We start from the raw sequence: 24396 nt of genomic DNA, 5'->3' as shown, positions 1-24396 counted from the left end.
GGGTCTAGCTCACTACCTGCTGAGGGTTACCACAAGCCCAAATGGATAAATGAAATAAATAAAAGTACAAGTGTATAAATGAACAAATAGATACAGGCAGCCAAAATCCAGATGAACTGTATCTCAAGGTAATGAACTAATAGATGGCTGGAAATGTGCACAAGACAACAAAAACATTGAGGAGTAGGGACAATCACAGTTGATATAGCTTGATGTCACGGCTTTTCAGCATGCCATCTTCAACTCCCCTCAAACTCAAACTTCAGCCATCACAGTTCACTAGATATGCTCAAGTGAATTTAATATCTTAAAGAGTTCACTGACAAACACGATTCTTTCTTAACTGCTTAGTCATCTCTCTAGCCTCTCCTTAATTTTTTCTTTAAGAGACAGGGTCTGAGTCAGGCAGTGGTGGCACACGCCTTTAATCCCAGAACTTGGGAGGTGAAGGCAGAAGGATCTCTGTGAGGTCGAGGCCAGCCTGGTCTATACAGTGAGTTCTAAGACAGGCTCCAAAGCTACAGAGAAACCCTGTCTTGGAAAAAAAAAAAAAAAAAGAAAGAGAGAAAGAGAGAGAAGGTCTCAATTCGTAGCTCTAGATGACCTGAAACTTAGAATGTAGAGCATGCTGACTTTGAAATCAGAGATCCATCTGCCCCTGCTTCCCAAGTGCTTAAAGACAAGGAACACCACATCCAGCGAGCCACTACATTTTTTTAAGAACCTAGGTCTACAGTAACTCAGTGGTAGAGCACTTGGCTAACATGCTTGAGTTTATTCCCCAACATACATACATACATACACACACACACACTCCTAAATCTCTACAAAAAGAGGACTGCTGCAATTCATTAGCTCACTCATTCTTTCATCCACACCACTGACTTTTGTTTTTTCTATTACTATCTGACATACAAGCATATTTCTCTGTCTAGCACTGAAGCCTGAGATAACTAGCAAAAGCCTCTTCTAAGTCTGAAAGAGCATTCTGAGACTATCACTGGAACAGTCTGAAGAAAAGCCCCGTAAGTATAGATGTGCAGAAAGCCCAAATGTCAGGAGCACAAATTCTCACTGACTTCAGCAAATCAGCGCAGCAGGAACGTCACAGCCCCACCTGTCTCTAACTCTTCGAGGACAAAGTGGGCAGAAGCTAAGACCACAAAGAATGTGTGTCACATTAGCACTGGCTGACTCCAACAAGAGCTGGATCAATTATATTATCAGGAAAAGAAAGTCAGGTGAAATAGTCTATATGACACACACTAAAACTACAAAAGGAGCTGGAGAGATGGTTCAAACACTAAGAGCCCTGGCTGCTCTTACGAGACACAGGTTCAATTCTTAGCACTCACATGGCAGCTTGTTCACAATCATCTCTAACTCTAATACCAGGGGATTACGTGCCATCTCCTGGCCTCTGAGGACACCTGGTATGCATGTGGTGCATAGATACACATGCAGGCAAAACACTGATACACAAATAAATTACACAAACAAACATAATAAATAAGTTGAAAAACCTTAATGCAAATACAAGAATAAGTCTAAAATACTGAGAAACAAAAGTCACTAAGGGTGGGAGCAGATGATGCACCTTTAGGCCGAGGTGTTATCATCAGACTCACAGTCCGGAAGCAACAGCCTTTCCAGGGATACAAAAGGTGCTCATTACAATGGCAGGGAGAGTCACAGCTCCGTCCTACAGCATGAAAGTATCACTCACGGAACTCATTTCAGTCTTGTAGATTACAGTAAGTAAACATTGATTAACTTAAATTTTAAGCACAAGTTAAGATATCTATAAAGGCATCCATTTTCCTGGAATGTATATATTTCAGAATTTTTAATTTGTTTATTTGTTTGAGCATGGTCTTTTCAGGTCCAAAAGAAACTCCAGTTCCCCAAACGCCAAAGACAGTCCCCATATCCAGAAATGAGCTCTACCTGGACTACAGGAGGATTTCTGGAGGTTGGATAAAGGCCAGCATTCCTCAGGAACTTGTGAAGCCGGTTCCCCTCTACCGAAAGGGGTCATTCATTTCCTTACCTCTGGCAGAAGGGCCGGACAGCTACATGAGGTGCCTATCAGCATATCAAAGTGCACGTTGGTATCACAAGCATCTCTCACACATTTCAAAGTCCATCCTAATCCTGGCCCTTTTCACCTCCTCCAGCTCACAGGCTCCCTTCCCCGACACACACACTCATTCTCCTGTTCGCTCTGCTCTGTCCTGCTTCTCTCCCTGTGTTCACTATTCTCCATCCACTGCTATTCTCCCTCTCTCACAGATAGCTCTGGAGTCCAGTCTGCTGGCCGTGTTCAGTTCTCTCTCTCTCCTCTGAACTCTTCCAGATCCTCTAGCTGCTCTCTCTCTCATATCTACAGTAAAAGCTTTCCCCTTAACCATCATGTTTATACAGACCTCACTGTAGAGCCTTGGCTGTTCTGGAACTCAATATGTAAACCAGATAGTCCTGGAACTCACGGAGATCCACCTACCTCTACCTATCGAGCGCTGGGATTAAAGGCAAGCACCATTACACCCAGTCTATTTCAGAATTTTTTTTTTAAGAATTATAGTCTAAATTAATCTTAAAAAGTAAAAATAAATGTCTATAACCTCCCCCCGAGTACCAGAAGTAAGTACGTTTTGGACAACAGCAGGGTGTTATAATTTTGTTGGCCTTTCCTGTCAGTACTCTTGTTCTCTTAAAGGGTTAAGAGACAAGCTCCGCCCACTCCCAATCCCCCCCCCTACCAAGGCAAGCTGATCTCTGCTCTCCCCCCCTCCTTGCTGTTCTGAAGAGGCAGCTTTCTGTCTCTCTCCCCCTTTCCTTCTCTCTCCTCTCTCTCTGTCCCTCTATTCCTCTCTTACCCCATAACCCTCTACCCTTATACCCTCTCAATATCCACTAAAGAAGCTCTCCATATCTAAGCCCTCTCTGTATGGAGTATCTGTCTGTCCCTATCTGCTGCAATCCCCCACACCAGCAGTGGGACCTACCAGGGTCACTCACACAGTAAATCATAACACAGGGAGCCATACCCAAGTAGAGGGAGTCATTCACTGTTTTCAGTCAGTCTACGCTTGTACCTGAATTTCAGGAGGACTCAACCAGTTTTTATAGAGAACTTTGTGAAGATTGGGTTCTAGAGATTGAACCCAGGGCCTCACACACTCCAAGCACTGGTCTGCCCCAAGAAACTTTAAAGATCCTGAAAAGCAGTGAATAAATTCCATTTTATTAACTAAATCATTTCTTTATTTACATTGTAATTTTTTTTAAAGTCTCTCATGCTGCCAAACCTGTCTTAAGAGTTCAAAGCTGTTAGTATTCCCATGCAGGAACTGAAACACACAAATACTAAGAAACAGGAGCTTGTGTTCGGGGTTTTCCTGTCATGTTTCCTCTTTCAAAGAAGAACGAAGTACTTGTCCATTTCTTTTACTAGATGTGATCTTAATAGGGTTGGCAGTCTCATCTACAGATAACACATAATGGGGCTCACTCGGCTGGGACCTAATTTAGGAGAAAAACAGGAAAAACTATGAAATAGAGAACTCTTTATTTTTAAGAAAAAGTATCTCTCAAAGACAGAACTGTCAGTGCCCTTTGTACTGATAATGACCTCATTATACATTATATTCTATATTAATCTACTTTATTCATTATGTGTTTAAGCCAAATAGTACTCATCAAAACTTTTAATAAAAGCTGAGTGTTTGGAAATGAAAAGAAAATAAACTCTTGGGGTCAGGGCTAAGGCTCATGAGTGAGTCCTCCCGCCTTGCACTGATCTGAGAGAAGAGGGGCCATCCAAGGTTTAATGATGAGAAAGCAGATTGTCTATCATACAAAAGTAATGACCTACGAAAAGGAACCTTAGCTTCTAGACTCAGCTAATAAGCTGTGTGACCTTGAACGAGTCACTACACTTCTTAGTCTCAATTCCTTTGTCAAAATGATAGGCCGAGCCACAACTGCTCCAAGAGTCCTCCAACTCTAAATACTAAGCCCTTTGAAATTAAGTCATCAAATAACCTAGCATGTGGGTGAGCAAGAACCAAACAAAAAGAAGGAACAAAGAAGGCAGATTCTTACTTACTGGTGGAGCTCTCATACCTGCAAAGCACACTTGGCTTGAAGTTATGAAACTGCTTTGTTATTTTCACAAGTGCATCACTAAAGAATATTCATTAGAATATTCTATGATCAAGAAGGTTTAAAGAAAGAGCTGGCCACAGCTACAAGAGTAAAACTAAAACTGATGGGCCTGACTGTTCTAACATTCATATACTGTGGAAGAGTTAGTTCCCTGTGACCCAAACAGTGCTAGACATATGCACAAATCACAGCAGGTGAGACTCTAACAAGAACATGTGTTCACGTGGTGGCACAGCCTGCACCAGCAGAGTGCTTACAACAGAACCAGGCCACTATCTGGTTCAATGTTCATGGCAATGGGTGATCCAGTAGAATAAGCCATGTATGGAAGGTCACTTACGCAGCAAGTTTTTTTGTTTAAGCTTTTAATTACAATTACAGCACTACAAAAAGAAAGAGAGGAGAGTTATAATTTTCAGTTCCAGAATATGACTTTTGAGATAAGAAATAATTTTAAATGTGTATGAAGCTGCTCGGTTTTAAAATAGAATGTCTGATATCCGATGAAAGCATAAAGTTTCTAGCACTGGAGTCAGGGCACGGGGTCTAAGAAATGAGAAAAGAGCTGACTCAGGTGGGGAGGAAAAGCTCATTTGCTGGCATTTCTCTCTGTGCCTATAGATTAGCTCTGGCTTTTAAGAAAGGAACAGCATACATAATAAACATATCATCTGAAAGTCAGGAAATAAGAGCCCTCTAGTAACAAACAGTTAACTCAGGTAACTCATTAGCTAGGCAGTTAGAGGTATGCAAGCTGGCAGAAACCATGCTGAAGCAATCCACAGTGATCCACTGGAAAAGGAACCATGTACAGAGTCAAAGATTATAAAGCACAGTCTTCATTTTTTGCTCAGGTCAAAATCTAGCACAAGAGAATCAAGCACTTACTGTCATTTTCTCAGGGCATGCAGGACAAAACATTCCATGTTGGTTAATGTGGAACTGGCTGAACACTTCCGTCAAGAATCTCTCAAACTAAGTAGGCATACTTACAAGGTGAGACTGCTGTTAATCATACGAACAAAACAACAACAACAACAAAAAAGCACAGAAATTCTACTTTCAGACAGGTCTACCTTAAAAATCACTCACGTTTCTGTCAGACGCTGGCTGCAGCCGCCTAACTTGGCAGATCTGCTTAGTACCTGCCTCCTTCCGACCCTGCTGGTCGGTCTGACCTCCCTCTCCCAGCCGAATTCTCCCAGCACATTTCATCATTTCCTGTTGGCTGCTTAGATAAGGTCATTCCTCACACTGCTGCATTCACAGTCCAAGCACCAGGTTCTGACTGCAGCTGGCTCCTGCCTGCCTGGGCCATCACAGAACAGCTCTCTTTTCAGAAAGTGACCCCAGGAATCTCAGCATTCCCTGAAAACCAGGCAACAAATTTATGCTACTCCTCCAAACCAAAGTGTGTGCTCCCAAACTTACCCGACAGACTCGCTTTGTCTTTCGGGTCCAACTACTTAGGACAGAAAAGAGGGATTGCCCTATCTCAGGAGCAGGTATAAAGTGGCTTATGTTCCCCACGGTTTGTTTACGTGGGTGGGCTAACCTTACTATTTCCACTTTAGCACTCGGCTCCCATGCTGCACTCTCTAATGCAAAGTAGCTAGTTAGTGGGAGACAATGGGGAACTGGATGCAGAGGACAAGATGGGAGATAAGTATGGGGCAACTGTCTCCAAAGAAGGAGGGTACACAAATATGCAAAATGAACAGAGTAGAAAGCAAAAGCCACCCTATTTCTTCTACTCTGACAAAGAACTGAAAGGAAAAGGGAAAAATGATGTTAAAATCTTGGGTACAGTATGTACACAGGAACGCACAGCCATGAGCCCCTGCACAAAGAGGCTGGGAAGGGGGGCAGGATAGGGAAGTGGAAAGGAACAGAAGTTTCAAAGGGCTTCTGAGTTTCTGGTTCTTTTTTTTTTTCTTTCCTTTCAGTACTAGAGATAAAACCAGGACCTCACAACAGACACAGACTAGACCTATTTCTGGTTCTTGAACCATACGTACTATGCATGTAAAAATCCATGCATAGTCTAGACACTTTTATGTACACATATTATTCACCAATAAAGACTTTAATTATATGCAAGATGGCTAAGCAGGTGGAGAAACTGCCTCCCCATGCTTCGCTCCCAGACAAGTTCAACCCCTTCCATACAGTCAGCTAGGACATTATGTCTAAATGGCAGTGGCTGGGAAAGAGTCACTTTAGGAATGAGCCAAGAGGAAGAATGCAGTAAAATTCAATTAGGTGACTGGTGAAATAATCCATTGCCAGGGAAAATGGTGCACGTGAGCATTTGTTATTAGTCAGTGTTACTGATGTCACTGTTGACGCGAACATTGAAAAGTCACCTAGTCTCACCTTGTTCAGATCAGTTAGAGGTCTCTTTCTGAAATCTTGTACTGGAAACCTCTTAAAAGAAAACATCAGCCGGGCGGTGGTGGCGCACGCCTGTAATCCCAGCACTCGGGAGGCAGAGGCACGCGGATCTCTGTGAGTTCGAGGCCAGCCTGGTCTACAGAGCTAGTTCCAGGACAGGCTCCAAAGCCACAGAGAAACCCTGTCTCGAAAAACCAAAAAAAAAAAAGAAAACATCAGAAAAGACCACATCAACAGAAGTTACCACTTGACCTCAGAAGGGAAAGGGGAGGCAAGGATACCTGGCAGCCTCGCCTTGACAGACTTCATTACCTCCCATATATCTGGGTCCCTCCCTGAACTCAGCAAACCCAGGTAGTTGGCTGCGCTGGTAGTAGGAGTCCTCCAACTACAGGGTCCTAATTTATTAGCATTCCAATTGCTACATCTGCAGAAAGGAGACTGGATCAAGCCAGCTGTCCCAGGACAGGCCACCAGGATATAGCTGTTCTAAAACAGCAGTTCTCAATCTGTGGGTCGTGACTCCTTCTGCAAACCTCTTATCTCCAAAAATAGTTACATTACAATTTATAACAGTAGCAAAACTACAGTTATGAAGTAGCAATGAAAATAATGTTCTGGTTGGGGTTACCACAACATGAGGAACTACATTAAAGGGTCACAGCAGTAGGAAGGTTGAGAACCACTGCTCTAGAAGGACTGAGACCCATGGTCTTGTCTTTCCTTTCTGTTGCTCTTTCTTCTTCTTTCTTCCCTATCTGCTTTCCTCCTCCTTCCTCCTTTCCCTTTACTGAAATATTGATTTGCATAGAACTGAGTGCATCACTTCGTGGCACTGACAGAATGTGTCTCAAGCCTCAAGCTCCCTGTGGCCTTTGCGGCATTCCCTGGCTTGGCAAACACTGATCTATGGTTTTTAAAGAGTAGTTTCTGTTGTTGAAACATAACCTAGCCACACAGCCCAAACTGAGCTCGAACTTGGGATCTCCCTGCCTCAACACTGGTATCTGCCTTTCTGCAGATACAGAGAATAGAATCCTAATAGTATAAGTCTGTGGAAGCAGGAGCTCTCCCTGGGCTCCTGCATAGCTTCTGCCATCCTAGGGGAGTACAGCTCCTGTAACAGAATTTCCCACTCAGTACCACTTCTACAGTACCCTGGAGACAACACTGACCATGAACTGCACTGCAAGGGAAAAACTTCATAACATGTTAGCCTAAGTATATTGTATTGAGACTCAGACCTTAAAGTGACTGACTCTATCATACACCAATGATTCTGATGAACCAAATGGCCCACTTTCTAGCCAGCATCATTCAGCTTCTCTACAATGTCACATGAGAGTCTTGCAGAGGCAGAATTCAGTGACAGACTCAATGGCTACTAGGCAGGCAACAAAGTGATCTGGTCTTGTCTTCAAATACCAAGCAAATATTCAAATTTCAGAAACTTACTATATTACTAAGTAAAGTCATGTGGTGTTAGATCATTTGGAGAGAGGAAGGTGGTGGCTAATTTCAAATCTTAATGTTAGTCTTTCCTATTTTTCAGGAACCAAGATATAAATGAGTCATCTGGCTTTATTCCTCCTACATCTATGCCAAATTTCTAACAGCCTCTATAAGAAAATGCACCAGAACAAAGCTGAACTATCTTTGGCAAAGTGTTTTTTTTTTTTTAAATAATTTTTTTTTTAAAAAAAAAAAGGTAAAATCTCTTACATAAGTGTCTTTGCTTTTCTGGCAATTGTCCAGAGAAGGAGAGGCAAAGGGCGGGGAACAGAATAAGGAAGCAGCAACACCAAACTCTTTAAGCTGAAAGCCCAACTAAGGAAAGTTTCAAAGCACCAATGCGATAGAACATGCTGCCCCCAACCCACACATAGCTTATAAAACCCCCAGTGCCATCAAGAGAAACAATACTCTAGTCTTACGGGTGTTGTATGTGCACATACATGCACATATGTCCAAATGTCTGCAAATATGTGTATCTGTGCATCCATGTGTGAGGCTATCAGGTGCTGTCTATTTTTTTGAGACACCATCTCTCACAGGCCTAGAGCTTGTCTAGGAGGTTAAGTGGCCAGTAAACCCCAGTGGTCTGCCTGTCTCCTCCTCACCAGCAATGAGATTACAAGCACGCGCCACCACATCCAGCTTTTTCATACGGGTTCTGGGATCAAATTCAGGCTCTCAGCTTGTAAAGCAAGGACTGTGCCAACTGAGTTATCATCTCAGCCCAACAAATACATTTTTAAGCTAACATCTTGGAGGTAAAAATGTCTTTTTGGAGGGTTAAGATTTCATATGACCCTAGGAATAAATAGTGTATGCATTCTTTGGGCAATATATTGAAAATCGAACACAATTCAAGAAGGAAAACCTGAATCAAAAATCAAATACCAAGTAAGTTTCAGTGAGTTTGGGGACATTTGCAAGACTAAAAGTAAGTCATGTTGCATGAGTGCTTTACCGGTATGATTTTTACCCATTTACTTAAATTGTAATTCCACCATCTGCTATAATTTGGCTGTTAAGGTCCCTGCAAACCATGTAATAAAGACAGTCCTCACTGTGTCACTACTGAAGGCTTATAGAAACTTTAAGAGGGGGCATGTCTTCAAAGGAAACTGTGGGACCCAGGTTTCTTTCTTTCTTTTGAATCCTAGACATTGGGTATCTTGTGCTCCACTGTGCTCCCACCATGTGGCACCTCCTCAATACCAGCCCATAATATGCACTAAAATCTCCAAACTTGTAAGACAAAATCACCCTTTCCTCTTTAGAGCAGGTAGTTGTTACAGTGATTATATAAATTACTTTCCTCAATGCTGCAACAAAATGTAACAAAGACAACTTAAGGAAGGATTATGGTACAGCCAGCACGGCAAGAAGGCACGAGACAGCTAGTCACACTGCATCCCCAGTGAGGAAGCGGAGTTCAATACTAGTGCTCGGCTCACTTTCTCTTTTATTCAGTCCAGAACTCCAGTTCATGGCATGGTGCCCACACTTAAAGTAGGTTGTCCCATTTCAATAACACAATCCAGAAATCCCCTCAAATATAAGCTCAGAAGCTTGCCTTTCTGGTGATTCTAGCCGGTCAGGTTGGCAATTTATACTAACAGTCACAGTGGTAGAGAGCTGACCCTCCACCTGACACTGTATGGAGGGTTACAGGCAAGTAGTCTGGAAGGGTAGATGGACAAATACCAGAGTCACACAGAGTGACAAGCATTGTATCTAAGGACCTAACAGGGAGCCAAGCTAAGCCAAGGAGTGAGGAAAAAAGGTGGAAAACTCCCCAGAAAAGTGCCCCCCAAGTTGAGGGGGTCATCTTTAGCAGCCACCTCCAAGGAGAGCTGGGCATTAGCAGAGCTCCTGACTGCATTGGCTAGTGCCTTTTAACGAAAGCAGGGAAGCAGCCAACTTTATTTCACTCACTCCTTAGTGACATGAAGGAAGGGGCTTGTTACCTCCCAATATTTTATCATTCAAGAGCTCTTATTAATAAAGACATTCTGGGTTCGGAAAGTAGGCTCATCAGGTAAAGATCACTTGCCACCAAGACTACTAACCTGAGTTCAATTCCCAGGATCCACATGATGGAATATGAGAACTGATTCCTCCAAGTTGTCCTCTGACCTTCCTGTGCTACAGGGCACACACACATAATAACATGAAATAACTTTTTAAACCATGTCTGTTTGTGTGACTGTAAAGACATGGAAAGTGTACACTGAACACCTGCATCTGTACTTTACACCATGTATTTACTGGCTTTAGAAAAGAGGAATAAGTGGAGTTTCTTTCTGAGTCCTCTAACTGGACAGACATCACTGAGACTGAGCCAAGGGCCAACCTTGCTGCTGTGCAGAGAGGCTAGGACCACTACACTTCAAAGCCACAAGCCAGCTCTCCCACCCACAGGACTTCCATAACATACACCAATTTCAACGATAAGTTGCCACCAACTAAAGCCTACCATTCTGAAACCCCAGCTCCAGAGGGAGGCTTATCACCACAGCTGGCTTTTCTGATTGTTAAACTTCATTGGGAAACAAGAACAAGGTCATTCCACACCATTTACTCAAAAAAGCCAAGTGTGAGATTTTATGACCCCTTCCAGAAGAAGCATAAACCCTAGCAAGGTTAAGACACTCAGCTACACCCAAAGGCAGGCGCACACCAGGCCAGCATGCAATTTCACATATGGCACACAAGCAGACATGGAGTCCTATCAATGGAAGGTTCCCTAATCTCAACAACATGAAGGAATTCCATGCAAGGGTAGGTATGAGAAGGAGATTTTCATGAATAAATTAAGACTTAACTTTACATGGCATACTCAGCATGGTTCGTAATGACACTGGCCACAGTGTCTCCAGCCCCCAAAAGAAAACAGTCTATTTAAACTCTCAAAGAAAGTAAGGACCTTGAAATAAAGAAGTCCCTCTGTAGCTCATAATCATACAACGTGATCAACAACTGCATGTGACTAGTAATTAATGAGAATGACAAGTGGCTTTTAAAGCATGAGGTCAAATCTACAGGGTCTGCAGGCACTGGTCAAGCAGCACCCCAGGTGGCTCCCCGCACCCCTCTTTTTCTTCCCCAACAGTCCTCCTCTCCCCAGCCTGTCCCTACAACAGTGCTCTTCATTCTCAGCGCAGTTTGAGAGTTGTCTAGCTAACACTAAGCTGAAAACAGAAAATGGAGCTGGTACCTCAAACTACCACATGCCATCTAGCTTATCAGAAACTTAAGAGCTGGATGGTGGTGGCGGCACACACTTTTAATCCCAGCACTTGTGAGGCAGAGATAGGAGGTTCTCTGAGTTCGAGGCCAGTCTGGTCTACATAGTGAGCTACACAGAGAATCCCTGTCTTTTTTTTTTTTTTAAGCTTGTTTTAGGGTTTTGTTTTTTCCTAGTAGTAGTTTATTCTTGCTTTTTTTCCCCCTCAGACAGGTACTAAGTATGTAGCTTTCTGTCTAGAACTCCCTGTGTTGTATTTATGACAATCCTCCTGCCTCTGTACAGTGTGCCTCCACAACCAGCTTTCAACTAGGGAAAATGAACTGCGACCATAGCCATGCACTGGGAACCCTGCAGCCAGGACCTCACGTGGGCGAGATAGAAGCACTCAAGCAATACTTTACCTCTGGTCTTTCTTACCTAGAGACCATGCTCAGAACCACTAAACCTACCAGTTGCTTCAGGCTGGTTAAGAATTCAGTCATGCTTTCAATTAAGTAGCCTTAGGTGGGGTTTCTCACAAAGCACCTTCCTCCACGTGAAATAGGATAGCTTCTAGAAACGAAAGGAAGCTTTGAAAGGATGGACAGCATGTGAGGACTTGAATTCCTTCTGACTTAGATTTAAGGTGATTTTGTGGCTGAGGTCAGGACAGAGGTAAACACCTTTAACAGAACTGCAGACCACTGCCTTGGAACTCAAGCAAACACATCACTAGTCTGGCCTCTCTAGCAAGAATACCCGTGATCCTGTTTCTTCATTTCTTCAACTATCACAAAGACCAGCCTCTCCTACTTCCCAGGTTCCGAGAACATGAAATAACCTATGTGTCAGTTAGCTTCTCATTACAGATACTATGTTTTTCCTGAGAGATGTCAGAAGAAAAGATTTTCAGATCATACTTCCAAAGAATTCGGATTCTTGGCTCTGTTACTGGGCCTGTGGAAAAGCAGGGCATCATGACTGAGCAGGGAGGGGGGCTTTTGGCAGAGCAAAGCTGTTCAGCTCATGGTATCTTATAAGCAAAGAGACAAGAAAGAAACAGGGCAAAATAAAGCCCCCAAGGAGATGTCCTTTGTGGCATAATTCCTCCCACTAGGCTCTATGTCAAAGAGTTTCTAGAATCTCCCCAAACAGCACCACCAGCTGAGGACCAAACTTCCTCACTCCAAATCGTGTACCTACCTGCTTCTGTCTGTCCTCCATCTTGCCCACTGACGTGGTCTGAATGAGACATGTCCCTACAGGCACTGGTGTTTGACTACTTGGTCCCCAGTTGGTAGAGATACTTGGGGAGGTCTGGAAGATGGAGCCTTCGGTGCCGTTTCTTCTATTTGATCTTTCTGCTTTGCACCAGTGGCTCAAGATATGAGCTCTCAACATCCAGGCCCACCTGCTGCCTCTACCCTGCCACTTGGGACTCTAACCCTCTAGAACAGTCCGCCAAAACAAACTCTTCTGTATGTTACCTTGGTCATGGTGTTTTATCATAGCAATAAGAGTGTAACTCCTACACACTAATGGCTCCACCCAATGAATGACACAGTCAATCCCACCAAGGACATGAAACCTTTGACTTCTATCTACAGCACTTTTGTTTCAGTTTCCAAAGTTGGCTTTGAACTTGAAGCAAACTTTTTTTTTTTTTCGAGACAGGGTTTCTCCGTAGCTTTTGGTTCCTGTTCTGGAACTAGCTCTTGTAGTCCAGGCTGGCCTCAAACTCACAGAGATCGGCCTGCCTCTGCCTCCCAAGTGCTGGGATTAAAGGCGTGCGCCACCACCGCCCGGCTCTGAAGCAAACTTCTTGCCTCAGCATCCCAAGTGCTGGGATTACAAATATAAGCACACACAACTCACATGGCATTATCCTGTGAATGCCAGATGATAGGCACCATGACAGACAAATGTTGTGGAATATTAACATAAGATGCGCTACACATTTCTTTGTTTGATGATGCACAGATGTGCTGCATTCTTTTATGTGGCATTTGCTTAACTCTGTGAAGCTGTGTAACTTAGTTTTGCTTGAACCCCTTGTTTGTTTTATTAAGGGTTTAACCGGCCACCGGCAGGGCAGGGGAAGGGCCGGTTGGGGTTGGCGGGCGGGGGGATTAAACCGGAAGAGAAATCTGGGGAAAGAAGATCTAGGAGTGAGAAAAGGAGGAAAACACCATGGGCCACCCACCCAGCTACACAGCCAGCCAAGGAGTTGAGAGTAAAAGATATACAGAAGTAATAAAAGGAAAAGGCCCAGAGGCAAAAGGTAAATGGGATAATTTAAATTAAGAAAACCTGGCTAGCAACAAAACAAGCTAAGGCCAGGTATTTGTAAGTAGTAATATGCCTCCTTGTGTGATTTATTTGGGAGTTGGGTAACAGGCCCCCCAAAAGCCAAAAGAGTAAAGAGTAAAAAACAATCAACTACAAGACAAATTCACCTATTAATTGGATATGATTTTTATTTGTATTTTACCTACTTCCAAATGATAAAGAAGGTGGCCTGCTCCTGTCACCTGAATCCTCTTTTGTTCATGCGCTGACTCTTCAACACAACAAAGTAATGGAGAGTTCCTCCTGGTGAAGGCAGACAGCAGCTCAGATCATCCAATCGAGAGGTCATTCAGTAGCAGGCTGTGGTGATGCACACCTTTGATCCCAGTACTTGAGAGGCAGAGGCAGGCGGATCTCAGTTAGAGGCCAGTGTGCACTACGGAGTGAGGACAGCTAAGGCTGTTATACCGAGAAATCCCATCTCAAAACAAAACAAAAAATAAAGGGGGGTGTCATTAGGCAATAAAAGTGTAGCTTCTTTTCCTTCTTTCTCCACCCACTGTCAATCCAAGGCAACCATGTGATAGATGGCCAAAGCTATCTGCTTTGCAGACCAGCTGATTTTTAAGAGGACTGGGCCTAGGCTGTGGATAACAGAATGAGCAAACCCCCTTACAAGTACTGCAGATAAACTATATTCTACATATCCTTTATATGCTGAGCACACACCACAAGCAAAAGAGTAAAATCTAAAAAAAAAAAAAACACATGTATCCATACACCAATAGATATGCAGAAAGAAGGATCACAGCCACGGTGCTCATCATGGTGGGATACTGAAGCAATCCAGTATCTGCTGACAAAAGAATAAATTGTGGTCTGTGCATGTGATAGAGAGTTTTTGTCAACTTGACTAAATATTTGGTCAAATAACTTCTACAAGAAATGAGATCAACATTTTTTTACTTAAAAATTTTTTAGTGATTCTTTTCTTAATGTGCCTTTTTAATTTGTGTTTTGCTTGCGTGTATGTCTGTGTGAGGGTACTGGATTCCCTAGAACTGGAGTTTCAGATAGCTGTAAGCTGTCGCATGGGTGCTGGGAATTGAACCTGGGTACTCAAAGAGTAATCAGTGCTCTTAACCTCTGAGCCATGTCTGTAGGTCCCTAAGATGAACATTTTAATCAGGTGATTTCAGATTGTCCTCTCCAGTGTGGGTAGGTTTCATCTAATCAGCTGAAGATCTGAACAGAACAAAACCAGCAAAGAGATTGCAGTCTGCCCACTTTTGGACTGGAACTGCTTTACTGGCTCTCCTGAGCCACAGTGCACATGGGAACCCCATAAATGCACAAGCACATTCTTTATAAATCCCAAAGAGACACATGTACTCCTGTGTATGTGTGCACACACATTTAATTGTTTCTACATAAAACATTAATACAAATAAATGCAAAAAAAATTACTCAGAAAGTAAAAATGAAGTTAATTTGCAGATCATTTATGAGTTGTGCTTTATAAAGCATGTAAGAACATTAAATATAGTAATCGCAGATATGTACTTAAATATATAGTATTCTCTGAAGAGAAAAAAGATAACCAAGAGAATGATGAAGGATCTAGAACACATTTATCTCTAACAGCATAAACCACTTTCTCTGAAGTATACACAATGGTTTCCTTCTCAAGCTGGGAGATTGACCCTCGGGAACTCACCAATATGCTTCAAGATCTAGCTATGCAGAACTACAGAAACAGCTCAGTAGTAAGCACACTTGCTTAGCTCACACAGGCCTGAGTCTATTCCTAGTGCCACATACACCTGAAACATAAAATAAATACACCTTGCATATGCATCTCTTTTATTTTAGGTAAGTTTTAAGTTGCTTTAAATAAAATATTTCCAAGCCAGGCATGGTGGCACACACCTTTAATCCCAGCACTCAGGAAGCAGGGGCAGGCGGATCTCTGTGAGTTCAAGGCCAGTCTGGTCTACAAAGAGAGTTCCAGGGCAGCCAGGGATGTTACACAGAGAAACCGTGTCTAAAAAAACCAAAAATCAAGACAAGAATTTCTAAAACTAGAAGTAGATGACAGAAACGTCACAAGACAAACACAGGAAGAAAATCCTGTTTAGCAAATACAGAACCAAAAGCAGGGCAGTGTTGAGACACCCGTAACCCCCAGCATCCCACCCTCAGAGCTTTCGGGCCAATCTGACAATTCAGTCTGCAGTCCTCTAATTCTTAGGCCTTCCTTTCCTCTTTCATTTTGAGAACATCCACTCTCTTGTGTGGAAGTCAGAAGACAAGCTACTTTCAGGTTTCTCTCATTCATTCATTTATTCATTCATTCATTCATTCATTGTGACCCACTGAATTTAGTTAGGGTTGCTTGCATGAGCATAGGTGGAAGATATTTGTTCTTGAGATCTTAAACTGAGACAACCATGTAAACTCAAGGGAAATGGAACTATCGAGTTCCAGAGTGATGCCCACTGAAGCTTTGTCGTTAAGGCAAGTATGATGTAAGAACCTGCAAAAGACACCCTAACTCTGCTACACAGTTGGCTTGGCGTGACCTGAGCTGAGTCTGAAGGCTTATTACCATTACCACCTCTGCCTTTATCTTTTATTTGGCATAAGCATATAGTAACAAGTGTAGTAACTTGTAACTAAGAAATCCAATGAAATGGATGAGGAAAATATGGTACATTTACACAATGGTGTACTACACAGCAGAAAAAAATAACAACAGCTTGAATTCTGCAGGAAAATGGATGGACCTAGAAAACATTATTTTGAGTGAGGTAACCCAGACACAGAAAGACAATTATAACATGTACTCACTCATAGGTGGTTTTTAAACATAAAGCAAAGAAAACCAGCCTACAAACCACAATCCCAGAGAACTTAGACAACAATGAAGTCACTAAGAGAGACTTACATAGATCTACATGGAAAGTAGAAAGTAGAAAAAGACAAGCTCTCCTAAGTAAATTGGGAGCATGGGGACCTTGGGGAAGGGTTGAAGGGAGAGGGGAGAGGCGCAGAGAAAAATGTAGAGCTCAATAAATATCAATAAAAAATGTATAAAAAAGAAATACAATGAAAAACACTGCAAATGGTCTTTGTTTCCATGCAAAGGACATAGGGACCACATCAGGATGGTGGCTAAGAGTCTACTTTGTCTTGCTGACAACAAAGTAGGATTCTTGGCTCCCAGGTGATGACATTCCTTTGCCCTGAATTCATCCACCCACACGGGGCAGAACTCAGGGAGGTTTCCTTGTGTGCACTGACAGTAAGATCAGGAATGCAGTCTGGCTACATTTGTGGCATTCCTAATTATGAGGTATTATGGTTAGCATCCTGGACACAGCCTGGTCTAGTCTGTTACATCTCCCATTGTGGGGGCTCTACTACACTTCCCAAAGCAACTCCATGCCCAGCACAGTTCTTCTTCCTCCTGGCACCAGCACCTCAGTTGGGCTTTAGGGAATCCCCTACCCTTTGGAAAAGATAGTCCCTCCCTGACTCCTTTTCAGGTTTCCTGCATCTGTGAGGTCACCATACCCAGTGCCTTCCAAGAACTGGCTTTATGCTCAAACTCGCTTAGATCACAAAACCCTTATCAGCTTTTTGTATTCTAACAGAGTAGAATTCTTGACTCTCTTGACCAATCCCCCTGCACTACAGCTCTCAGACCACAGGGCTCTACAAAGAACTGAAATACAAAAACTCCCAAAGCACCTGAAATGCTCTGGCCACTGTTCAATGCCCAAGTACAGAAACATGTGTTTGCATCTCTACCCAGGAACTGAGAGTCAATTAAATATAAAGACAGTCAAAAACACATAGATAGATATCAATGACCTTGGCTAAATGCCTCCCCTTCACTTCACTATGCTGTGACCCTTCCTGCTGGGAGTAATACATTCAATTAAGGCAGTGGTTCTCAACCTAATGCTGAGATCCTTTAATACAATTCCTTGTTGTAAAGATCTCCAACCATAAAATTTATTTTCATTTTTGCTGCTACTTCATAACTGTAATTTGCTACTATTATGAATCATACTGTGAATATCTGTGTTTTCTGATGGTCTTAGATGATCTCTGTGAAGGAGTCCTTTGACATCACTCCAGGGGTAGCAACCCACAGGTTGAGAACCTCTGACTTAAGGCATCTGCTTAACACATTTGTGGTATAGGTATTAAACTCCAGGCACTGCTCATGGGATATGGAACATCCTATGAGTAGACTCTCCTTAGCCCACAGAACACATGGAAGAAAAAGATCTCCATGTTGTCCCTAAACCTCAGCTTATGACAGTTTTGCTAGTGTAAAATTCCACATATGAATATATACATAGATAGTGCAGTTGGGAGTTGGCTCAGTATATGAGCTTGTTGCTGTGCAAGCATGAGGACTTGAACTGGGATCCTAGCACCTAGGTAAAAGCTAAGTGTAGACATAACACCAGTACTTATGCGGAAGATGGGGAAAGGGGGTGGCAACAGGAAAATGGTTGGAGCTAGGTCAGTCTAACAGAAAACTAGTGAGTTCCAGGTTCAGTGAGAGACCTTATCTCACAGGAACAAGACAGAATGATACAGCAGCACACACACATTCTCATCTCAGATTCCACACACTGACCATACCACCTGAAGTGACCCACCGTACCGCTCCCTCCCTTGCTGACTACAAGACTCCTCTAGAGCTGCTGTATCTTGGGCTTCACTTGTACCACCTGTGCAGGGTGCAGAAAAAAGATCGAGGTCACCTTGCCTGAGCTTTGGTCCCATTTCAACCTCTACCTGGCCCAACCCACCCACCCCTTCCACCACCACCACCACCCGCCACCCCCCCCATACACACCCAGTCTACCCAGTACGCCAGAGGCTTCCTTTTCAAGGTCAACGATCGTTTGCCCTGTAAGTCTCAGTCAAGTAACCTCTAGCTGGTTTCCATTTTCTGTGAATTACTACAGAAAGAGTGAGCATTAGACAAGGGGAGGGGAGATATAAAAAAAAGAAGATCAGAAGCTACCCTAGAGATTATGAAAGAGGAACATGATAGCTGCTAAAAAGAATTTGCCCAACATAAGAGGAAAAGGACCAAGGCTCAGTAAAGCAATGCTGCTATTGAAAGTGACCCCCTCTGGCCACCATCCCAGACAGCTGGGAGAAAGTAGTGTTCTTCACTCAACGGCAACAGCACAAGTATGAGCCAAAGGCAACATTAATCTGATCAAATGAAATTAAACACACCAAAATGACCTTTCATTCCATCTCCATGGCTCCCACTCCTTGCAGCCAGGTTCCAGATCATGATCTCACAGCTCTCACACCTGGGCTGCCAATTCACACCATGTACTCACAGAGGAACTTTCCTGGATACAATATCCAGAGAACAGAGGACACAGAAACAGACAGGTCCCGTTTGCATGATACGACCACCTGATTGAAGAATCAACAAACTGTAAAACTCATGTGAGAACAGAACGGCCACATAAGAGAGGAGTGACAAGGCCCTGAAGAGGGGCACACTGTCCTAAAGGATGAGAGGAACCAACCGCGTGAAGAATGTTCCAGTCGCCCCCTCACAGGTACCCGCCTCTGCAGAGCATCTCTGTTCCTGCCTGTACATGGTAGGAAGACCTTCCTGAGGCTCCGGATGATCTCGCCCCACTCTTCTACTTAGAAATTCCCAGACTCCCACAGTCTGGACAACTAAGACACAGACTGTATGTGTGAGTTTTATAAATACAAATGAACAGCTATAGACACATATAGATGCTAAATTTCTGCATAAAGACTCTAACAAATCTTTCCCTTATGGCCCACAAAGACTATGACACCCAATACTTAATTCATAAACACGGGGAAACGGGCAGTGGTGGCGCACGCCTTTAATCCCAGCACTCGGGAGGCAGAGGCGGGCAGATCTCTGTGAGTTCGAGACCAGCCTGGTCTACAGAGCTAGTTCCAGGACAGGCTCCAAAGCCACAGAGAAACCCTGTCTCAAAAAACAAAAAACAAAACAGCCTGGTCTACAAGAGCTAGTTCCAGGACAGGCTCCAAAGCCACAGAGAAACCCTGTCTCAAAAAACAAAAAACAAAACAAAACAAAAAAAATTATCTTGAAATAAATGGGCACACAGAAAAACTTAGGAAAAATTCCTTATCAAAAGAACCAAAGGGAGCCGGGCGGTGGTGGCGCACGCCTTTAATCCCAGCACTCGGGAGGCAGAGGCAGGCGGATCTCTGTGAGTTCGAGACTAGCCTGGTCTACAAGAGCTAGTTCCAGGACAGGCTCCAAAACCACAGAGAAACCCTGTCTCGAAAAAAAAAAAAATCCTCTGGGAAGGGAGGAGCACTACATCACAAGGCATCCTGGGAGGGGACTGTAGAGTGAAGGCAAGGGCTAAAAGGATAGGTGGAGAAAGAGAGGGAAGTCACCTCTAATATGGAGGGAGAAATGCAGGAATGTGGCAAGAAATAAGGTAAGCAGTGAACATTCTACAAGTCTGGGCTTTCACTGTGAAGATGACCAGGAGCCATGAAGAACTGTAATCCCGAAGGTCTGGCCCTTCCTTGCTGCTGCTAAAACCAGGATGGCCTTGAGACCACAATTCTGAAGAGTACAGGAATAATAGCAAACCAATCAATCCTTCAAACTTTAGTAGCCAAACACATGCCCATGACATGTGTGCTCCGTTTCCATGTCATCTGCTCAGAGGGCCATATGAGGCTGGCAGAGTGTGTAGAACAGACAGACAGTGGCACTGGCAGGACCATGGCCTGTGGACCACAGCCACACCACACAGGTCCAGGGAACAGCGAGCCTAGACACTGCTCAGAGCCTCTGTGACTGAGAACAAACAGAGAACTTGTCCAGTTATCCAACTGGCAGAGAAGTCAGACCACGGAGAAGACAGGTTCCCCCAGCCAACAAGCAGGTCATACTACCGTTAGGCCTCTCCCACCCAAGGTGGCCTCTCCAAACAGCCACATCCCCAGCCTAGGTTGCCACCCTATCTACCCAGACACAGAAAGCTTATTGTACCCTCACTTCTCTATCCTGGCAGGCCTCCACAGTCACCTCTGGAAATGAGACACTGCCCAGAAGCCACCAACTGGGATGTCCATAAAGCTTCTGTGTCCAAGACTCCATGTATGTAACTCTGAGTAGGGAGAAAGCCCATGTACATTTGACCAAGCATCATCCTGCCCCTTTATAACTTGCTTCACGATGACAGGGCCCTTTGCATCAGGAACCAAAGACACTCATGAAAGAAAAACACCCAGGCTACATGAAGCACAGAGAATAATAAGCAGCCAACAGGAAGAAAACTCAAGTGCCCAAAACCACAAGTTCCAGACCAATTAGAAAATTTCCCCTTAAAATTTTGGGAACATTTTTGTAAATGGTGCTGAAAAACAAGATGGGGGGGGGCCACGGGGGACCTTCTTTACATATCTCCCACTATATAAAAAAAGTGGCTCAAATGGTTCACAGACCCAAATATAAAACCCAGACCTGTAAAATCAGCAAGAGACAATGTTTGTGACCCTGAATTCAGCAAAGATTTTACATGAAACTTATCCCCAAACACACAAACCTGCAAACATCCACTTCATCTAGTCTTTTGCATTTTAAAGCAAGCAGGCTGGACAATGGCTTCCTACCTGGGGAAGAAGAGGAGAGGGGTAAGTGGAGGGGCTACAAGACAGCAGAAGGAGGCTTTCAGTTTGTGGGAATGGCAACAGTGTATGCCATGTCAAATTGTATCACACAGTAGGCTTTAAAAACAGAGTAACCCTGTCTTGAAAAAAAAAAAAACAGACAGTAGTATGTAGTACTGTCTGTTATTACAACTCAGGAGTTTGAAATTTGAGGCAAGAACAACATAAAACACTAACCTTTTATACTGTCGTACAATACAACATTCTTCAAAAGCCACCTCCTGAGCCAGGCATCATGCTACACATCTGTGTCCCAGCACTTGGGAGCTACAAGCAGGAGGATCAGGTCATCTTTAGCTACACCAATTTCCAGGCCAGCCTGAAATAAGTGAGACCCAATCTCAACAAAATAAAATCAAAAAACACTACCTCCTAATTGCCAACGTTAAAAGGGCTTTTTCAAATTAAAAGGATGCAACAGTACTCTAGTTATTGTCCAGAAGGATCCTCCCCACTCCTCTCTTGGCATCATACTCCAGGTTTACTTTCAAGAAAGGAAAGAGAAGGAGAAGGGGAAGGAAGGGGAAGAGAAACAAAAAGACCAAAACCACAAAGGTTTCCATTTTCTACTCAAACAGAACCCTCCTAAGACACACTGAAGATTCCATTGTCATTTTCTCACACTGGGGAGGGCTCAGTTTCTGACCACTTTCCAGGACCTCTAGACAGAAACACACAGCTCACACACACCTTGCAAGGCCCAGAGCAAAGCTCACTTGGGTAACTGCTCAATCTTTAACCCACAGTTCCTCCTGGAAAGGTAAGCATCAGAGAAGGCCACGTGGACTGTAGGACAGAGACACTGCTTCCCTCCCCTACAGAACACAAGAGCTGAGCAGTGATAAAATGTAAATATTTAAAGAACTTGCAGCTGCTGATGCCAGCAGGATAACAGCTTGCAAACTTCCAGTCAGAATGACTGTTATATCAAGGGCTGAGTCATGGCTGCAAATGCTGTTTCCTTCCATTCTTCATAGAGGAGAGGAGATTTTTAAAACAGCTTTCAGAAAGTTACTATGCCCAGTCACAACAAGAAAACACTGGAGAAAAGCCAGGGTGTACCCGAAGCTCTGCAGCCAAAAAAGGAATAATACACCATCCACAAGGAATGCATTCAGACAAGAAAGAGACTGCTGCTCAGGTCTGTAAACAACAAACAGGTGTATCTGCATCATCAAGTGCTGAGGTCCACCACACAAAGAACTGACGCATGTCTCAGACATTCCCTCTCTTTGATATGACAAATCCTGATTACAAAGAATAGAGCTGGTCCAGCATAAACTGACACAGTGCACATGCTGGCATTTCTGACTCATCCTCAGGTCTGCCTTCCAAGTTCCACAACAGCACTCAGATCTCAAGCACGTGCCATTCTTCCAGATATGAGACTTGGCATTTTGCCTAAGCTCAGTTTCCTCACCTGACCTGAGAATGAGCATAACTGGGCAAAGAGAAGCAGGGGATCTGGCGCATCAGCCCCAATAAACACTAAACTGAAAATAACTGTGGCAACCATAGTAAAATAAAAACTAGGTCAGGGGTCCATGTGATTGTACACCCCTAAAATGCCAACATTCAGAAGACTGAAAAGTGAGGATCACTCAAGTCCAAAGTGATCTCTTAGGGAAAATGGGAGGGAAAAAAACGTTAATGGTCCAACCTGGGAATGTGGGGTTTGGACTTCGCTGAGTTTCAGGAGAGGTTGAATCCCTCCCCCAAGTTAGTAGAAGTCCTGTCTGATCTTAGCCTACACGAAGACAGATTCCTCCAGTCTGCAGCTTCAGAGACTGGGAGGGGTACAAGAACAGTGGGGGATGGGAACTCAAGTGCCCTGGGCACTGTGCCACGCTCCACAGTGAGGTAGGGACCCACAGACCCCAGTGTCACTGGACAGCGCGGTGGTATGGTTAATGACTTTTGCAAATGACATCTCTCAAAGACTGAAGGGCACTAAATTAAACAAATACAGCTAGCTTGAGAGGTCCATCACGTGGTTCAGGAAGCAACTTCAATCTCCCCAGAATCATCCTTCACTGGACAGAGGGATTGAGCCCCAAGAATGATGGTAACTTCTCACAGGTCACATAGTCTCTGAAGGATAGAAGCTACTATGGAAAATGCCAAGTTTATTTATTTAAATTCATGTTTTAAATATATGATTTTATGTTTTGGGCTACATTATTCAATTGTCCTCACCTGCATGCCACATATAGCCCAGAGCCAAGGGCACCCCTGACACAATCTATAATTGCTAGGCACAGTCCTGAGGGACTAAACCCTTGGTAATGACTTAGCCACAGGGAGCCTGGATCACTACAGCACTGAGCTATAGGTCCTAAGAGTCAGGAAACTTCCATACACCTGTGTGTTCTACTGTGGGATCACACAGCAGCAGTGTGCTACACGAGTTGTGTAGGAGCCAGCCAGGATAAGCTAAATATGAAAAGATCACCCAAAGGAATTTCTTTACATCCAACCATTATCACCTACCAGAGTAAGACTTAGCCATTGATAAGTTTAACAGAGGCCTGAGTCTCAGTAGTTTACCCTGAAGCAATACCTGGTAGCAGGAAGAACCATAAACTGAGATTGCCAGAACACCACCCAAGAACAGACCATCCAAAGGAAATGCCTAAAGTTCCAACCACTGTAGATAGGACCACCTGCCAGCACACACTCACCAGGACACCCCTAGACAAATGTCAGCCGATCAGGGGTCCTGAACCTCAGAAACCCCTCACCCCCACCTTTACTACTATAAAAACCCAACTCTAACTGAGCTCGGGGCTCTCTCCGTTTATTCCTAAAGTTGGACATGCGGAGAGACCGAGTTTGCAAAGTTGCATAAAATAAAGGCTCTTTGCTTTCACATACGGGACTAGGTCTCTTTGCTGGCTTTTGGGGGTCTGCGCGGATCTGGGCCTAACAGCGTGGTGCAGCAGTTATTTACCCACCATATGACAACCCCATCAGCACCCCACTAGAAAGGTAAAGTGGGGGCTGCAGAGGTGGTTTAGCTGTTAAGAGAGTTTACTATTCTTTGTTTTTGTTTGTTT

General features: G+C 43.7%; 1 protein-coding gene across 8 annotated transcripts in view; it reads right to left on the bottom strand.

Annotated features, from left to right (window-relative positions):
* The window catches only part of Pacsin2 (protein kinase C and casein kinase substrate in neurons 2), a 103761-nt gene that overhangs the window by 64423 nt on the left and 14942 nt on the right, over positions 1 to 24396 (bottom strand). The window contains exon 1 of one of the 8 annotated variants that reach the window (XM_026782626.1): positions 5263 to 5328. The exons of 5 other annotated variants lie outside the window; for them this stretch is intronic. The gene's annotated coding sequence lies outside the window, so the exon portion shown is untranslated. Of the gene's footprint in view, positions 1 to 5058; positions 5187 to 5246; positions 5329 to 24396 lie in introns of those variants that run through there. 2 more of the 8 variants (XM_026782629.1, XM_026782628.1) reach the window with 2 other exon arrangements.

Source organism: Microtus ochrogaster, chromosome 15 (genome assembly GCF_000317375.1).
Source record: "Microtus ochrogaster isolate Prairie Vole_2 chromosome 15, MicOch1.0, whole genome shotgun sequence".
In the NCBI taxonomy this organism is placed as follows: Eukaryota; Metazoa; Chordata; class Mammalia; order Rodentia; family Cricetidae; genus Microtus; species Microtus ochrogaster.
This window is presented reverse-complemented; position numbering and strand designations above follow the sequence as displayed.